Raw genomic sequence first — 15,089 nt, forward strand, 5'->3', positions numbered from 1 at the left:
ACTCCAGCATTTCCATTTGTTGGGCCTCACTGTGTTTCAGTCACAGGAACTTGCGTCCCATAACATCTTTTTCTCTTTGTGGTCATGCTCTGGTGTGGGTCTGTTTGCGACTACTGCACTAGGCACAGGAGCACTCAATGGGCCCTTTCAATCTAGCAACTCATTTCCTTTGGTTCAGAGAAAATTTCCTGAGTAACTTCTTTGACGGTTTCCCTTATCCTGTCTCTTACTGGAACTCTTATTGTCTGAAGGTTAGAGCTCCAGGATTGGTTCTCTCACATTCTAAATTTTTATCTTTACCAACTTTCTTTATGTTGTAATCCTCCTATTGTGTTTTGGCTTGTTTATTTTGATTTATTTTATTTCTGTAATTTTTTAAATTTCCAAGAGCTATTTTCCCCCCTGACCATCCATGTTGTCATTTAAAGAAAAACTCTATTCCTGTTTTATGGTTAAAATATCTCTTCTTACATCTCTCTGCATTTTTACTTTTTCCTTTTCTTCTCCCTGTAAAGACTCTCTTTCTACATTGCTGTTTTCTACTTTTTATTTTGGCCCATATTTTTCATATGAGAGACTCTCTTTAGATGTACTATGATTCTTGATGGTCTGCTTATAAGTGGGAAACTCTTATGGAGCTCACAGGACATACTACAAAGCTCTAAAGTAAAACAGTCTGATATTGGCATATGAAGAGGCAAACAAATAGAACAGAATGATGAGTCCAGAAGTAGGTCTAAGAACAAGTGGAAATTTAGTATGTGAGAAACATTAGATCTTGATTAATGGGGAGACAGTATTGAAACAACTAAATAGCTATTTGGGAAAAGATAAAGTTGGATTCATTCCTCATACCATACACTCCAAAAGCATGAAAGATAAATGAGATGAATAAACTTCAAATGCATGAGAGACCTAAATGAAAAGATGAAGCCATACAAGTACTAAAGAAAAAATATAGGTGATTCACTTTATAACTTGAGAGTAGTGACACCCTAGTTATGATTTTAAATCCAAAAGCAGTGAATGAAAAGCTTAATTTGACTATACAAAAATAAAAATATTTTGCAGGACAAAAGATCAAATTTGTACCAATAAGCAAAATTAAAAGACACATGATAAACTAAAAGAAACTATTTTACGTGTATTGTAGTTTAAAGCAATTTAATGCATAAGAGAAAAGGAACAAGACAATCTTTTAAAAGAAAGATCCTGCAGTTAAAAATTTGAATTAGAAATATCTATATGAAGTCATCAATTTTTTCATATATCTCATACCGTTCATTAACTGCAAGAGCCTAGAAGCAAAGTCAACCCAGTGGCAATGAGCATGCTATGCTAAGCATGGGAACCTGCTTCATAAATACCATTTTTCACTAAAACAAACCAAGTCCCCTTGCAGAAAAGGCTGTTCCAGGTATGGGGCAAATTAAGGACAAGGTGAGCTCGGGAAATCTAGTTGCATCAGAAATCAAGGAAGAACTCAAAGTGTCAACCTGACTGGCTAAAGAATGCTCAGATAGCTGGTATACATTATTTCTGCGTGTGTCTGTAGGGCTGTCTCTGAAAGAGACTAGCATTTGACCTGGTGGAGTAAATAAAGATTTCCCTCTCCAATGTGGGTAGGCATCATCCAGTCTTTTAAAAAAAAAAAAAACAAACTTATGCATTTATGTGACTGCACTGAGTCTTAGTTGTAGCACTCAGGATCTTTGGTCTTAGTTGCAGCATGTGGGATCTAATTCCCTGAGCGGGAATCAAACCAGGTCTCCCCCATTAGGAGCACAGAGTCTTAGCCACTGGACCACCAGAGAAGACTCCATCATCCAGTTGTTGAAGGGTATGAATAAAGCAAAAAAGCAGAGGAAGGGCAAATTCTATCTCTCTACTTGAGCTGGAACATTCTCCTTCTCCAGCCCTTGTACTTTGGAACTCCTGACTTTTGGACTCTGACTAGGGATTACCATGATCAGCACCCCCACCCTACCTCCTTTTCTTGGAATTTTGAGTTCATCCCAGGGCTTACACCCTTGGCTCCCTTGGTTCTTGGGCCTTTGAGCTTAGACCAGCTTTCCTGGATCTCCAGCTTACAGATAGCAGATTGTGGGACTTCTCAGCATCCCTGATAATGAATCTCTTTAGATATTGGTCCTGTTTCTCTAAAGAACTCTGACTTATAAATGGGATGTGTTAAAAGAACACAGGAGTAGCTTGAAAGGGCTCATACTAGCCAAATTTCTAAGAAGAGATTGAGCATCAAATGTGGCTATACTGTATTGTAATGAGTGTGAACTGTCACAAAAATTGAAAAAGAAAATAATTCCCTGTGTCCAAAGTGGCAACCAAGAGAAAAAGATAAAATTTAATTTACCACCATTGAGGAGAACATTTGAACATTTCCTGTGGGCTTCCCCTGTGGCTCAGCTGGTAAAGAATCTGCCTGCACTGTGGGAAGCCTGGGTTCAATCCCTGGGTTGGGAAGATCCCCTGGAGAAGGGAAAAGCTACCCACTCCAGTATTCTGGCCTGGAGAAGACCATGGACTGTATAGTCAATGGGGTCAAAATGAGTCGGACACGACTGAGTGACTTTCACTTTCTTCTATAAATTGATCAAAGGAAACAGTTAAGCATTTACCCTGATGTTCAGGAAGAACTGTAGTTCACCCCCATTGATAAGGGAGAGCTTTTCTTTATAGAATGTCAGCTAATACATGTAGCAGAAATGATAGAAAGTCACCACTTTGCAGCTCCTCCAATGAAATAATCATTTCAAAGAAAGATCTTGAATGTGTGCTAATACATCAGGTTGCCAAGGAACAATAGAGTGCCAAGGGATCATATGCTAATTACAAAGGAAAACAGCATGTCTTCACAACTAAGAGACCTCCTAGTCACCATCCTGACAAGTGATGAAACTTAGGATCCCTAACAGTGGGACACCTGGACACTGCATTTCTCCTGATGTGATATAATGTGAAGTTCCTGCTTTCTCTTTAGCACATTCTTGTCAGAAATACGTTAAACATAACATAAACATAACTGAGTCTTTAGCTGGATTCCAACTGATGGGAAATACAGATGATAGAGAAACAAGGTTAATGACACTACAAAGAAACCATCAGGCAGTTTAAGAAGATGGGACATTCTACAAGACAACTGGCTTGGTCTTTTCAAACAGTCAACGTCATTTTAAAAAATGTGGGAATAATTTAGTGAAGACTAAAGAATAGTGACAACCAGGGGCAATGCATGAAGCTTGCCTGAATCTTCTTTTTTAATTTGATTTTTATTTTACATTAGAGTACAGTTGATTTACCATATTGTGTTGGTTTCAGGTACACAGCAAACTGATTCAGTTATATATATACATTTATCCGTGCTTTTTCAGATTTTTTTCCCTCATGTACATTATTACAGAATATTGAGTAGAGTTCCCTGTTGACAGTAGGCCCTTGTTGATATCTATTTTATATATAATAGGTATGTGTATGTTAATCCCCAAACCCTAATTTATCCCTCCCCCTACCTTGATTGGATCTTGATTGAGAAAATAACAAAGCAATAATAAAAAGCTTATTAAATGAAAAATGGGAAAATTTGAGCATAGATTGTATATCCAATGATATTATGGAATTATTATTAATTTTCCTAGGTATGATGACCGTACCATGGCTTTGTAGAAGAGTGTCCTTAATTTTTAGAATATGCAAGCTGAAGTTGTTTAGAGGAAAAGCACATGCTACTTGCAACTTTCAAAGGGTTAAGCATACATATAAAAATATATATATATATAGAGAGAGGAAGTCAACATGACAAAATGTTAACAATTACTGGGCTTAGATGGAGAGTATTAGGGTGATCATTTTCTATATGTTAGAAAAATTTCATGGTAAATTAGAAGAAAAAGTGAATTGAAGCTGATGTGAAGCCTTGGGTCCACGGGTCACTTAACAGTGTTTCATCTTGACCACAAAACCCCTCCAAAATGTGTCTTTAGGCCTATTAATATTTTCTTGGCTTAAACTAATTTCACAGGGAGAATGTTCCAGTCCCCTTTCTGTTTAGATTTAGCCAAACAGGCCAACATTTTGGCCAAAAGGAAGGATAGTGTGTGGAGAGAGGAGTCTTATAACTCAATATATAAAGTTTTACTTAAATCCTCTGTTTTTAGGTATAGAAATCCTGTCCACAACAATATCTCTTCCCCAGGCCAGAGACCTGCTCTTTCACTATTTCCGGAGAATAAACCTCTGGCTTCCTTCTGCTTTGGGGGGAAGGACAGTAACCCAGCTGAAAAGAATATGTGGCTGCTAATGACTGAGCTTTCAGGAGTTTAGTGATATAGATCTGGGGGTTTCCTGAACTTTCTCCACTGCTGCTTCAAAATCCATCTTCTCAGGTATGTTCAGTTATTACCGTCTGACTATCTACAGGTCTTCCAGCTTCCAAAATTCCTTTTATCTCTTATTCTCTTTGTGAGTTTATGCATTTTTTTTTTAAAGTGCACTTCTGTAACATTTTATTGGGATTTGAGAAAAGAGCAGACACTAATGCATGTAATCAATTCATCAGCCTTTACTGGAAGTCAATCTGATGTTCTTTAGCCTCTTTTTCCCATATGCTAGTTTGAAGGTTATCTCTTCTTTGTATTCTTTAATGGGTTGTCCTTGAAATTTTAATCTTTCTGTTTGACTTAACAAAGTCTAAAGATAATCAATATTCTTATCTTTTTTCTGAATAATGCAAAGACTGCAGAAAGCTTTCACTTTGACCTCTCCTCTCCCACTTTCCACACTACTTTGGTCTAATATTTTCTTCGCTGTTTCCAACACCTCCTGTGAAGCAGTCCCTTCATTGATAATATTTACTGAGGCTCCCTGCCATGTGGCAAAGGGTGTTCTGAGCACTGGAAGTACAACAGTGAATAAGAGAGACAAAACTACTCATAAAAATGTTTAAAAAAATTTTTTATATATTTATTTACTTATTTGGCTGCACCAGGTCTTAGTTGCAGCATGTGGGATCTAGTTCCCTGCCCAGGACTCGAACCTGGGTCTCCTGCATTGAGAACACAGGGTGTTAGTTGCTGAACCACCAGGGAAGTCCCATAAAAATGTTTAATGTTAGGTTGAACTATATGAAATTTCCAATATTTTGCCAATTTTTAGTTATAAAAGACTCATCTCAGGTTGGTTAAATATATGTATATTTAAATATATATATACATATTTACATAAATACATGTAAAATCAATCATGCTTTTTTAATTTACCTAAACAGTTACTAATTTCATTGTTTATTGCTTCCATGTTACTTGTATCCCACTCCTCTCTGGGTCTGTTTCATTTCAGATCCTGAGTAGTTCCTTTTAAAAACATCTACTTATTTATGGCTATATGGGGCCTTCATTGCTGCGTGGGCTTTTCTCTAGTCGCGGTGCACTGTTTTCTCATTGTGGTGGCTTCTCTTCCTGTGCAGCACAGACTTTAGGGCAAGTGGGCTTCAGGCGCTGCAGCTCTTGGGCTCTAGAGCACAAGATCAGTAGTTGTGGCATGCGGGCTCAGTTGCTCTGCGGCAGGTGGGATCTTGCCAGATCAGGGATCAAACTCATGTCTCCTGAACTGGCAGGCGGATTCTTTACATTGAGCCACCAGGGAAGTCCCCGAGTAGTTCTTTGAATGAAGATCTGTAAGTGATAAAAGTCCTTCTCTGAAATTAACCTGTTACTCTTGAGTAACAGTTTACTTGAGTATGATTCTTGGTTGGCCATTCATTTACCTCAGTCCTTTGAAGATATATTGCTGATAAGCCAGTTGAGAGTTTAATAATTTTCATTTGTAGATAATTAGTCTTTTTCTGTTTGGCTGATTTTAAGATACTTTGTCTTTGGTATTCTGCAGATTCACTATAATGTGTCTTGATTTGTATTTGTTTTAATTTAATTTTAATCCTACTCAAGACTCAGGGTGCTTCTTACATATGATGATTCAGGTCACATCTTTCTTCAATTTTCAAAATTTCTCAGTCATCATATTTTGAATATTACCTGTTTTGAAGTGTCTCTGTTCTCTCTGCAGAAATCCTGGTAGGAGTATATTGGGCCTTCAAACTCTGTTCTTCATGTCTCTTAATATTTATTCCTTTCTGGCCGCTCTGGGTCTTGGTTGCTGCACACAGGCTTACTCTGGGTGCAGAGAGTAGGGACTACTGTCTCGTGGTGGTGTGTGGGCTTCTCCTTGTAGTGGCTTCTCTTGCTATGGAGCATGGGCTCCAGGGTATGCAGGCTTCACTTGTTGCGATTCATGGGCTCCAGAGCACAGGCTCAGTAGTCGTGGCATATGGACTTAGTTGCCCCACAGCGTGTGGGATCTCTCCGGACCAGGGATCAAACCCGTATCCCTTGCATTGCAAGGTGGATTCTTATCCACTGTACCACCAAGGAAGTCCAAGAACAAGGTACCTTTTCATCTTTATAAATATACTTAATTTTTTTTTTTACTCTACATCCAGGTTATGTTGTCAATTATTGGACTGGAAAAAAACCAAACAAACAGATGGCTAACTCTCTTCCAAAAATGCAGCTGTCTGTGAAACCCAGCTAGTCCAGGTGATTCAGACAGCAAAGAATCTGCCTGCAATGCAGGAGGCCTGGGTTCAGTCCCTGGGTTGGGAGGACCCCCTGGAGAAGGGAATGGCAACCCACTCCAGCATCTTGCCTGAGAATTCCATGGACAGAGGAGCCTGGCAGGATGCGGTTCATGGGGTCACAAAGAGTTGGACACAACTGAGTGACTAAGCGCACACACACTATGCAACAGGGAAACAGTGAAGACAAGGAAGCTTAAACAAGTTTGTGGAAATAATCCGGTTCAAGACACTTCATAGTGTTATCTGACTCTCCTTGTTGTGTTATCAAAATATCTGGTTGTCCCACTATTTGATGATGTTAAATCTGATCACTTGTTTAAGATGACTCACCAGATTTCTCCACTACAAAAGTAAAGTTTAGTGATTGATACGTAATCTGTGGGGAAGGCATGTATGCATTCCTTTCCTCAATAATGTTTCATTTAATGGTTTTAGCATTTATTGATGAAACTTGCCTGAATCAACTACTCCCTGAGGGTTGCAAAATAGCAATTTAGAAAAATTACATCATTCCATTCACATGTATTAGCTGTTTTCTTCTATAAGTAAGAGCTTTTAGGGTATTGGGTTTTGAATCCAAAGACCTGAACAAAAATGTTCAACCTGAATCTAATGATGAGGAAATTAGTTAAATTCATATCATCTTCTCTGGACTCTTCAAAAGAAGGCAGTGTCTGGGCTGGTGAATACTGTTCTTAATATAAAGAGATGACAGAGACATAACAACCTGAGGAAGTGTGTTGGATCCCAAATTAAAAAAAAAAAAGAGAGAGAGAAAACAGCTATAAAAGCCATTTTGAGAGAACTGGGAAAACTTAAATATATGGTGTACATGAGACGATATTGAAGAATTATGTTAATCTTCATAGGTGTGACAGTGGTATTCTGTTTATGTCCTGTATCCTTATTCTTAGGAGATGTTTGTTGAAGTATTTAGGGTGAAGTGTCACTCCATACACAATTGTTTAAAATGGTTCCTAGGGACTTCTGTGGTGGTCCAGTGGTTAAGATTTTATGTTTCAGTGCAGGGGATGTTGGTTCAATCCCTGGTCAGGGAGCTAAAATCCCACATGCCTTGCAGGCAAAAAAATCAAAATATAAAACAGAAGCAATATTGTATCAAATTCAATAAAGACTTTAAAAAGTGGTTTATATATCTTAAAAAACTTAAAAATATTGACATGGGAGACAGCGGGAGCTTTTCCACCATGGCCTCTAGGCTGATCTCTGTCCAAGTAGAACCAGGATGCCACATGGGGGGCCTTGATGAGAAGGTTAGTAAACCACTGCTGTGGGAACTATCTCTCCAGGCAAGGCCAGTAGTCAACATCCACTTGCCAAGGGATTGAGTCACTGGTCAGCACCAAGGCTATGGTTTTGTGGAATTCTTAAGTGAGGAAGATGCTGACTCTGCCATAAAGATGAACATGATCAAACTCTATGGGAAGCCAATACAGGTGAACAAGGCATCAGCTCACAACAAGAACTTGGATGTGGGGGCCAACATTTTCATTGGGAACCTGGGCCCAAAGATCCATGAGAAGTTGCTTTATGATACTTTAAGTGCCTGTGGGTTCACCTTGCCAACTCCCAAGATTATGTGGGACCCTGACATAGGCAACTCCAAAGGTTATGCCTTTATTAGTTTAGTTTCATTTGATGTTTTGGAATTCAGTGATTGAGCCATGAATGGGCAGTACCTCTATAACCTTCCCATCACTGTTGAAGGACACAAGAAGGACTCCAAGGGTGAGTGCCATGGCTCAGCAGCTGAACAACTTGTGGCAGCACAGAACCACTCTCCCAGGCTGACCACCCTCATCAGCTGTTTGCTGATGCATCCCCTCCACCATCTGTGCCCAATCCTGTGGTATCATCTTTGGGGTCTGGGCTTCCTCCTCCACGCGTGCCTCCTTCTGGTTCTGTCCCACCCCCAGTACCACCTCCTGGAGCCTTCCACCTAGGATACCCCCAGCTATGCCCCCGCCACCTATGCCTCTGGAGCTGGAGGACATGGCCTCCCATCAGCGGGAACCCCAGGGGCTGGACAACCTGGACACAGACACTTACATCCTCACCCATTCCCACTGGGTGGGATGCTCCATCTAGAGATGTCTCAGATGCAGCTGGCCCACCATAGCCCTCATGGCTTGGGACAGTCCCATGCTGGGCCCCCTGGCTCTGGGGGCCAGCCACCACCCCAATCGCCACGTGGAATGCCTCACCCTGGACATCTTCCCATGAGCATGCCCCACTCCCAACAAGGGCCTCTGTTTGGCTCTACTGTGGGACTCCCATGTCCTATGCCTCCACATGGTATGCATGGACCTCCTCTACTGATGCCCCCTCATGGATGGGTACACTGGCCCTCCATGACCTCCACCCTATGGCTACCAGTGGGGCTGTTCCCTCCACCCAGACCCACTCCCTGGCCTCCAGTTCCCCCTCGAGGCCCACTTCGAGGCCTTCTCCTTCCGTGATTTCTTATTGTCTTTCCTCCTATTGTAGCCTCCCAATATCTGTTCACTTCCTTGGACCAATCAGAGTTGCTATAGCACTGAGGGCCTAAGGCACTAATCCCTTGCAGGCCTTTCTTTTGTAAGTGTAATTTTTTTCACCAGTTTTATTTATTTATTTTTTCTATGTTGGCCCTACGTGTTTTGCAAATACACAGAGAAAATAAAATAAAAATAAAATGGTTCCACACATGTATGTGTACACCTAACATGTAGAATTAACTCCAACTGACCCAAACATTTTAAAAACTAAAGCTATAAAATATCATCAAACAGGGAAGCATGTGTGTGTGTCTTGCATCTACCTACTGCATTATTCTAGGTTTGGCCAGAAAAACAGAAGCCACTCAGTTTTTCAAGTGTGAAAGACTATATTGTAGAAAATTAAAGGTTGATAAAACTGTTGGAAAGGCTGAAGGAGTTACCATCTCAGTTAGTTCTTGAAGGACTGATTCTCAGAAACTCACCTGTAAGTGGCTACAAATGGGAAAGTGAAAGTTGCTCAGTTGTGTCCAACTCTTTGTGATCCCACGGGCTATACATTCCACAGAATTCTCTAGACCAGAATACTGGAAAGGGTAGCCTTTCCCTTCTCCAGGGGATCATCCCAAACTAGAGATCGAACCCAGGTATCCTGCAATTGCAGGAGGATTCATTACCAGCTGAGCTAGAAAGGAAGCCCAAGTATACTGGAGTGGGTAGCCTATCCCTTTTCCAGCAGATATTCCCGACCCAGGAATCAAACTGGAGTCTCCTGCATTGCAGGTGGATTCTTTACCATCTGAGCTATCAGGGAAGCCCCTACAAGTGGGAAGCTCACCTAATTATCTTAGTTGGCAAAGCCAATGAGAGTGATTCTTAAGAAAGTCACCCAGGGGGCTTCCCTCGTGGTCCAGTGGTTAAGAATCTGTCTGCCAATGCAGGAAACACGGGATTGATCCCTGTTCTGGGAACTAAGATCCCACGTGCCTCAAGCCTGTGCATCACAAATACTGAGCTTGGGAACCTTGGAACCCATAATCTGCAACAAGAGAAGCCACTGCTATGAGAAACCTGAACACCGCAACTAGAGAGCAGCCCCTGCTCACTGCAACTAGAGAAAGCCTGTACACAGCACCAGAGGGCCCATGTGCCGCAGCAAAGACTCAGCACAGCTATAAATAAATAAATAAACAAATAAAAACTTAACAAAAGAAGAAAAAGTCATCTGGAAGCTGCTTTAAACTCCAAGTCTGGCTGTGTATCTGCCTGCAACAACCGATGAAGAATAAGGGTCTCTACCCTTGCATCTTACACTGGTGACTCTTATCTAGGCCCACAGAGAGAAGGGGATTCTGGGAAATGTGGTTCCAGGTGTCTCCTCTGCACCACAGAAAAGACCTTGGAAACGGTGGTGATGATGATGATTCAGACAATCAAGTGCAGTTATACTTTATAGCTTCAGTCAGTTCAGTCGCTCCATTGTGTCTGACTCTTTGTCACCCCACAGACTTTAACATGCCAGGCTTCCCTGTCCATCACCAACTCCCAAAGCTTGCTCAGACTCATGTCCCTTGAGTTGGTGATGCCATCCAACCATCTCATCCTTTGTCGACCCCTTCTCCTCCTGCCTTCAATCTTTCCCAGCATCAGGGTCTTTTCCAATAAGTCAGTTCTTTGCATCAGGTGGCCAAAGTATTGAAGTTTCAGCTTCAGCATCAGTCCTTTCAGTGAATAGTCAGGGTTGATTTCTTTTGGGATGGACTGGTTGGATCTCCTTGAAGTCCAAGGGACTCTCAAGAGTCTTCTCCAATACCACAGTTTTTGATGCTTAGCTTTCTTCATGGTCCCACTCTCACATCCATACATGACTACTGGAAAAACCATAGCTTTGACTAGATGGACCTTTATCGGCAGAGTAATATCTCAGCTTTTTAATATGCTGTGTAGGTTGATCATAGCTTTTCTTCCAAGGAGCAAGCGTATTTTGACTTCACGACTGCAGTCACCATCTGTAGTGATTTCGGAGCCCAAGAAAATAAAGTCTTTCACTATTTCCACTGTTTCCCCATCTATTTGCCATGAAGTGATAGGATCGGATACCATGATCTTCGTTTTTTGAATGTTGAGTCTTAAGTCAACATATTCACTCTCCTCTTTCACTTTCATTGAGAGATTCTTTAGTTCTTTTTCACTTACTGCCATATCAGTGGTGTCGTCTGCATATCTGAGACTATTGGTATTTTTCCTGGCAGTCTTGATTCCTGCTTGTGCTTCATCCAGCTTGGCATTTCGCATGATGTACTCTGCACAGAAATGAAATAAGCAGGGTGACAATATACAGCCTTGACATACACCTTTCCCAATTTGGAACCAGTCCGTTGTTCCATGTCTGATTCTAACTGTTGCTTCTTGACCGGCATACAGATTTCTCAGGAGGCAGGTAAGGTGGTCTGGTATTCCCATCTGTTGAAGAATTTTCCACAGTTTGTTGTGATCCATACAGTCAAAGGCTTTGGTGTAGTGAATTCTCGTGGGTGAAGACAATTTTTGGAATTCTCTTGCTTTTTCTATGAGCCAATGGATGTTGGCAATCTGATCTCTGGTTCCTCTGCCTTTTCTAAATCCAGCTTGAACATCTGGGAGTCATGGTTCAGGTACTGTTGAAGCCTAGCTTGGAGAATTTTCAACATTACTTTGCTAGCATGTGAGATGAGTGCAATTGTATGGTACTTTGAACATTCTTTGGCATTGCCTTTCTTTGGGATTAGAATGAAAACTGACCTTTTCCAGTCCTGTGGCCACTGCTGAGTTTTCCATATTTCCTGGTGTATTGAGTGCAGCACTTTTACAACATCATCTTTTAGAATTTTAAATAGCTCAGCTGGAATTCCATCACATCCACTAACTGTTCACAGTGATACTTCCTAAGGCCCACTTGACTTCACATTCCAGGATGTCTGGGTCCAGGTGAGTTGTCACACCATTGTGGTTATCAGGGTCATGAAGATCTTTTTTGTATAGTTCTTCTGTGTATTCTTGCCACCTTTTATAGCATAGCTTCAGCAAAAAGCACTAGAGTACCAGAAAGGATTTTTAAAAAATATTGTGGTAATTGACACACACATACTACCATATGTAAAATAGATAACTAATAAAAACCTACTGTGCAGCACAAGGAACTCTACTCAATACTCTGTGATGACCTATATGGGAATAAAATCTAAAGTAGAGTGTTATATGTGTGTTCATTCCTCCCTCCCCAAGTCCCTGATAACCTCTGATCTACTTTCTGTCTCTGAGTTTGGCTATTCTAGGTACCATGTATAAACAGAATCATACAAGATTTATCCTTTTGTCTGGCTTATTTCACTTAGCATAGTGTTGTCAAGATCCTTCCATTTTTGTAGCATGTACCAGAATTCATTCCTTTTTAAGGGTAAATAATATTCCCTGGTATATATGAATATAGCATATTTTGTTTAACGGCTCCTGTTCATCTGTTGAATGGACACAAGTTATGCAGTTGTCTACCTAATTGCCCAGGAACCTGGGAAACATCTGGATTCTTTCCTCTCCACCTCTTTCATCCAACCAGTCAGTAGGTACTATCAGTTCACTACTTCATTTTGTCCAAATATATTATCTCCTACCAATCCTCACTGCCATGCCTGAGTTCAGAGAGTTCATCATCTCCCAGGCTATTCAAACAGCCTCTAAACAGTTTCCTCCCCTTCTGTCTTCCAGCCTTCCAGAGTGATCTTTCCATCACATAACCTTCAGTGACTACTTGCACAAGGCCCTTCATAACCAGCTCCTGGTTTCCTTACCCTTTCTGCCCCATCCCGTGCTGTCCCGAGCTATTAGAGATAAACACCTGGGTTCCAATTCTGGCCTCATCTCTTACTAGATGATGATGGACACTCATTTAATATCCCTAAACCTTAGTTCCTTATTCAATTGAATAAATGAATTCAGTCACTTAATTTTTATCATGTGCTGTGCCAAACATAATAGGAGGACATGGAGATGAATTAGACAAAGTCCCTGTACTCAGAGAAATCTCATATATGTCAACAAATCATTGCACTGCAGGATAGTAAGTGCTATCCTCCAGGAATATGCAAACTGTTCCATGGTTAGTATGGAATTGTCTGTCTCCAGAGATGGGTGTGGACAGAAGAGGGCATTTAGAGTGATACTGAACCTGTGTGGCAGAGCCTACTCTTGTCCTCCTGAAAGCATTTTCTCTTCTTCCTGAGTAATACAACTCTTTCGCTGCTGGAAATACAGCTATCCAGAATAAAGACTACATTTCCCATTCTCCTTTTCAGCTAAGTATAGCCACATGGCTATGTTCTGACTAATGGGATGTCATTAAACATGGTAAGAACAATTTCTGGGATGTGTCTTTAAACGGAGGGAACATGTCCTTCCTGCTGGCTGGGATGTAGACTTGGAGGCTGGAGCTGAAGCAGTTGAAACTTGGACATGAGCTTTTGTTGAAGAGATAATACAATAAGACAGAAGGAGGCTTGATTGGTCTATGTTTTACATGAGAAATCAATTTTATTTAAACTATTCATTTTCTCCTTTTTTTGGTCATTTGCAGCTGAGCCTAACCTTAACTAATACAAACTAAGACTTGAAAAAAAATGAATGAGTTCACCAAGGGATATTTCAAACAGAAGGAACAGCAGGTGCAAAGGCTTAGGGTCCTGAAAGAGATGGCATGCTCAGGAATGCCAAGGGTTTGTGTGGCAGAAGAAAAGGCTGGAAGCGGGTTGAAAACAGCCACAGCAGAGTAGACTGAATAGGTAGGATTGTGGCAGGGAGACCTGCCGGAGGCTAAGAATGTGGTCCAGGTGAGAGATGAGTGGGGTAGTGATGCAATCAGTGGTGGAAATGGAGGAGAGGAGATCAATTCAAGATACATTTACAGGGCTTCCCTGGTGGCTCAGTGATAAAGAATCTGCCTGCCAATGCAGTAGACACGGGTTCAAACCCCGGTCTGAGAAGATCCCAAATACTACGGAGCATCTAAAGCTTGTGCACCCCATCAAAAGAAGCCACCACAATGAGAAGCTCATGCACCACAACTAGAGAGTAGCCCCTGCTCGCTGCAACTAGAGAAAAGCCTGCACAGCAACAAAGACCCAGCACAACCATAGGCAGATAAAAATTTTAAAAAAGATACATTTAGAAGCAAAAGTCAGGGGTTTATGAATGTATGTGTTTAAGTACATGCAGTGGGCATGTCATCAGAGGAAGTCTGGGCTTTTTGGCTTCTCTTCCTCAGAGGCCCTGTGGGTAGGGTTCAGCCTTTCCCCACAGGGAGAATCCTCTTCTTGCTCCCTCTCTTTGGGCCCAGTGTCCCCTGGCCCAGATGCCTCTCACTACATCTAACTCCCCCAGCTTGTTTCAGGATTATTTCATAAAGTGGGAGGTGGGTGGATCTTCAAGCCTACTGATGCTGGCTCTTCCCAGGCTGTCTGAGTAGCTCCCAGGAGAGCTATCAAGAGCTGCTCAGTTTCAGGCTGGCAGCCAGACACTGTCTCTGTCTGTCTGGGGACACAGTGCTTCTGGGCAGTTGAGTAAGAGCAGGGCCCTCAGCAACAAACAGGCTGTCTCTATCGGTGGGCCAGCCAGCAGGTCTGCAGGAAGGCTGGAGGTCGTGGGTTCAGGGGGAACTGCATGAGGAATTCAGGTCCACTCCTTGTAAAACTTCCCAGGAAGCATTTTTCTACTGGGGAAGCACCCAGATACTAGGGCATTTCTTAACCCCCTGCTGCTGCTGCGAAGTTGCTTCAGTCGTGTCCGACTCTGTGCAGCCCCACAGACGGCAGCCCACCAGGCTCCCCCGTCCCTGGGAGTCTCCAGGCAAGAACACTGGAGTGGGTTGCCATTTCCTTCTCCAATGCATGAAAGTGAAAAGTGAGAGTGAA

General features: G+C 41.7%; 1 pseudogene; it reads left to right on the forward strand.

Moving 5' to 3' along the window:
• Window positions 1-5,264: 5,264 nt before the first annotated feature.
• LOC139037174 (splicing factor 3B subunit 4 pseudogene) lies at window positions 5,265-14,326 on the forward strand (annotated as a pseudogene).
• The last annotated feature ends 763 nt before the right edge of the window (window positions 14,327-15,089 follow it).

Source organism: Odocoileus virginianus, chromosome 10, assembly GCF_023699985.2.
Source record: "Odocoileus virginianus isolate 20LAN1187 ecotype Illinois chromosome 10, Ovbor_1.2, whole genome shotgun sequence".
Taxonomy (NCBI): domain Eukaryota; kingdom Metazoa; phylum Chordata; class Mammalia; order Artiodactyla; family Cervidae; genus Odocoileus; species Odocoileus virginianus.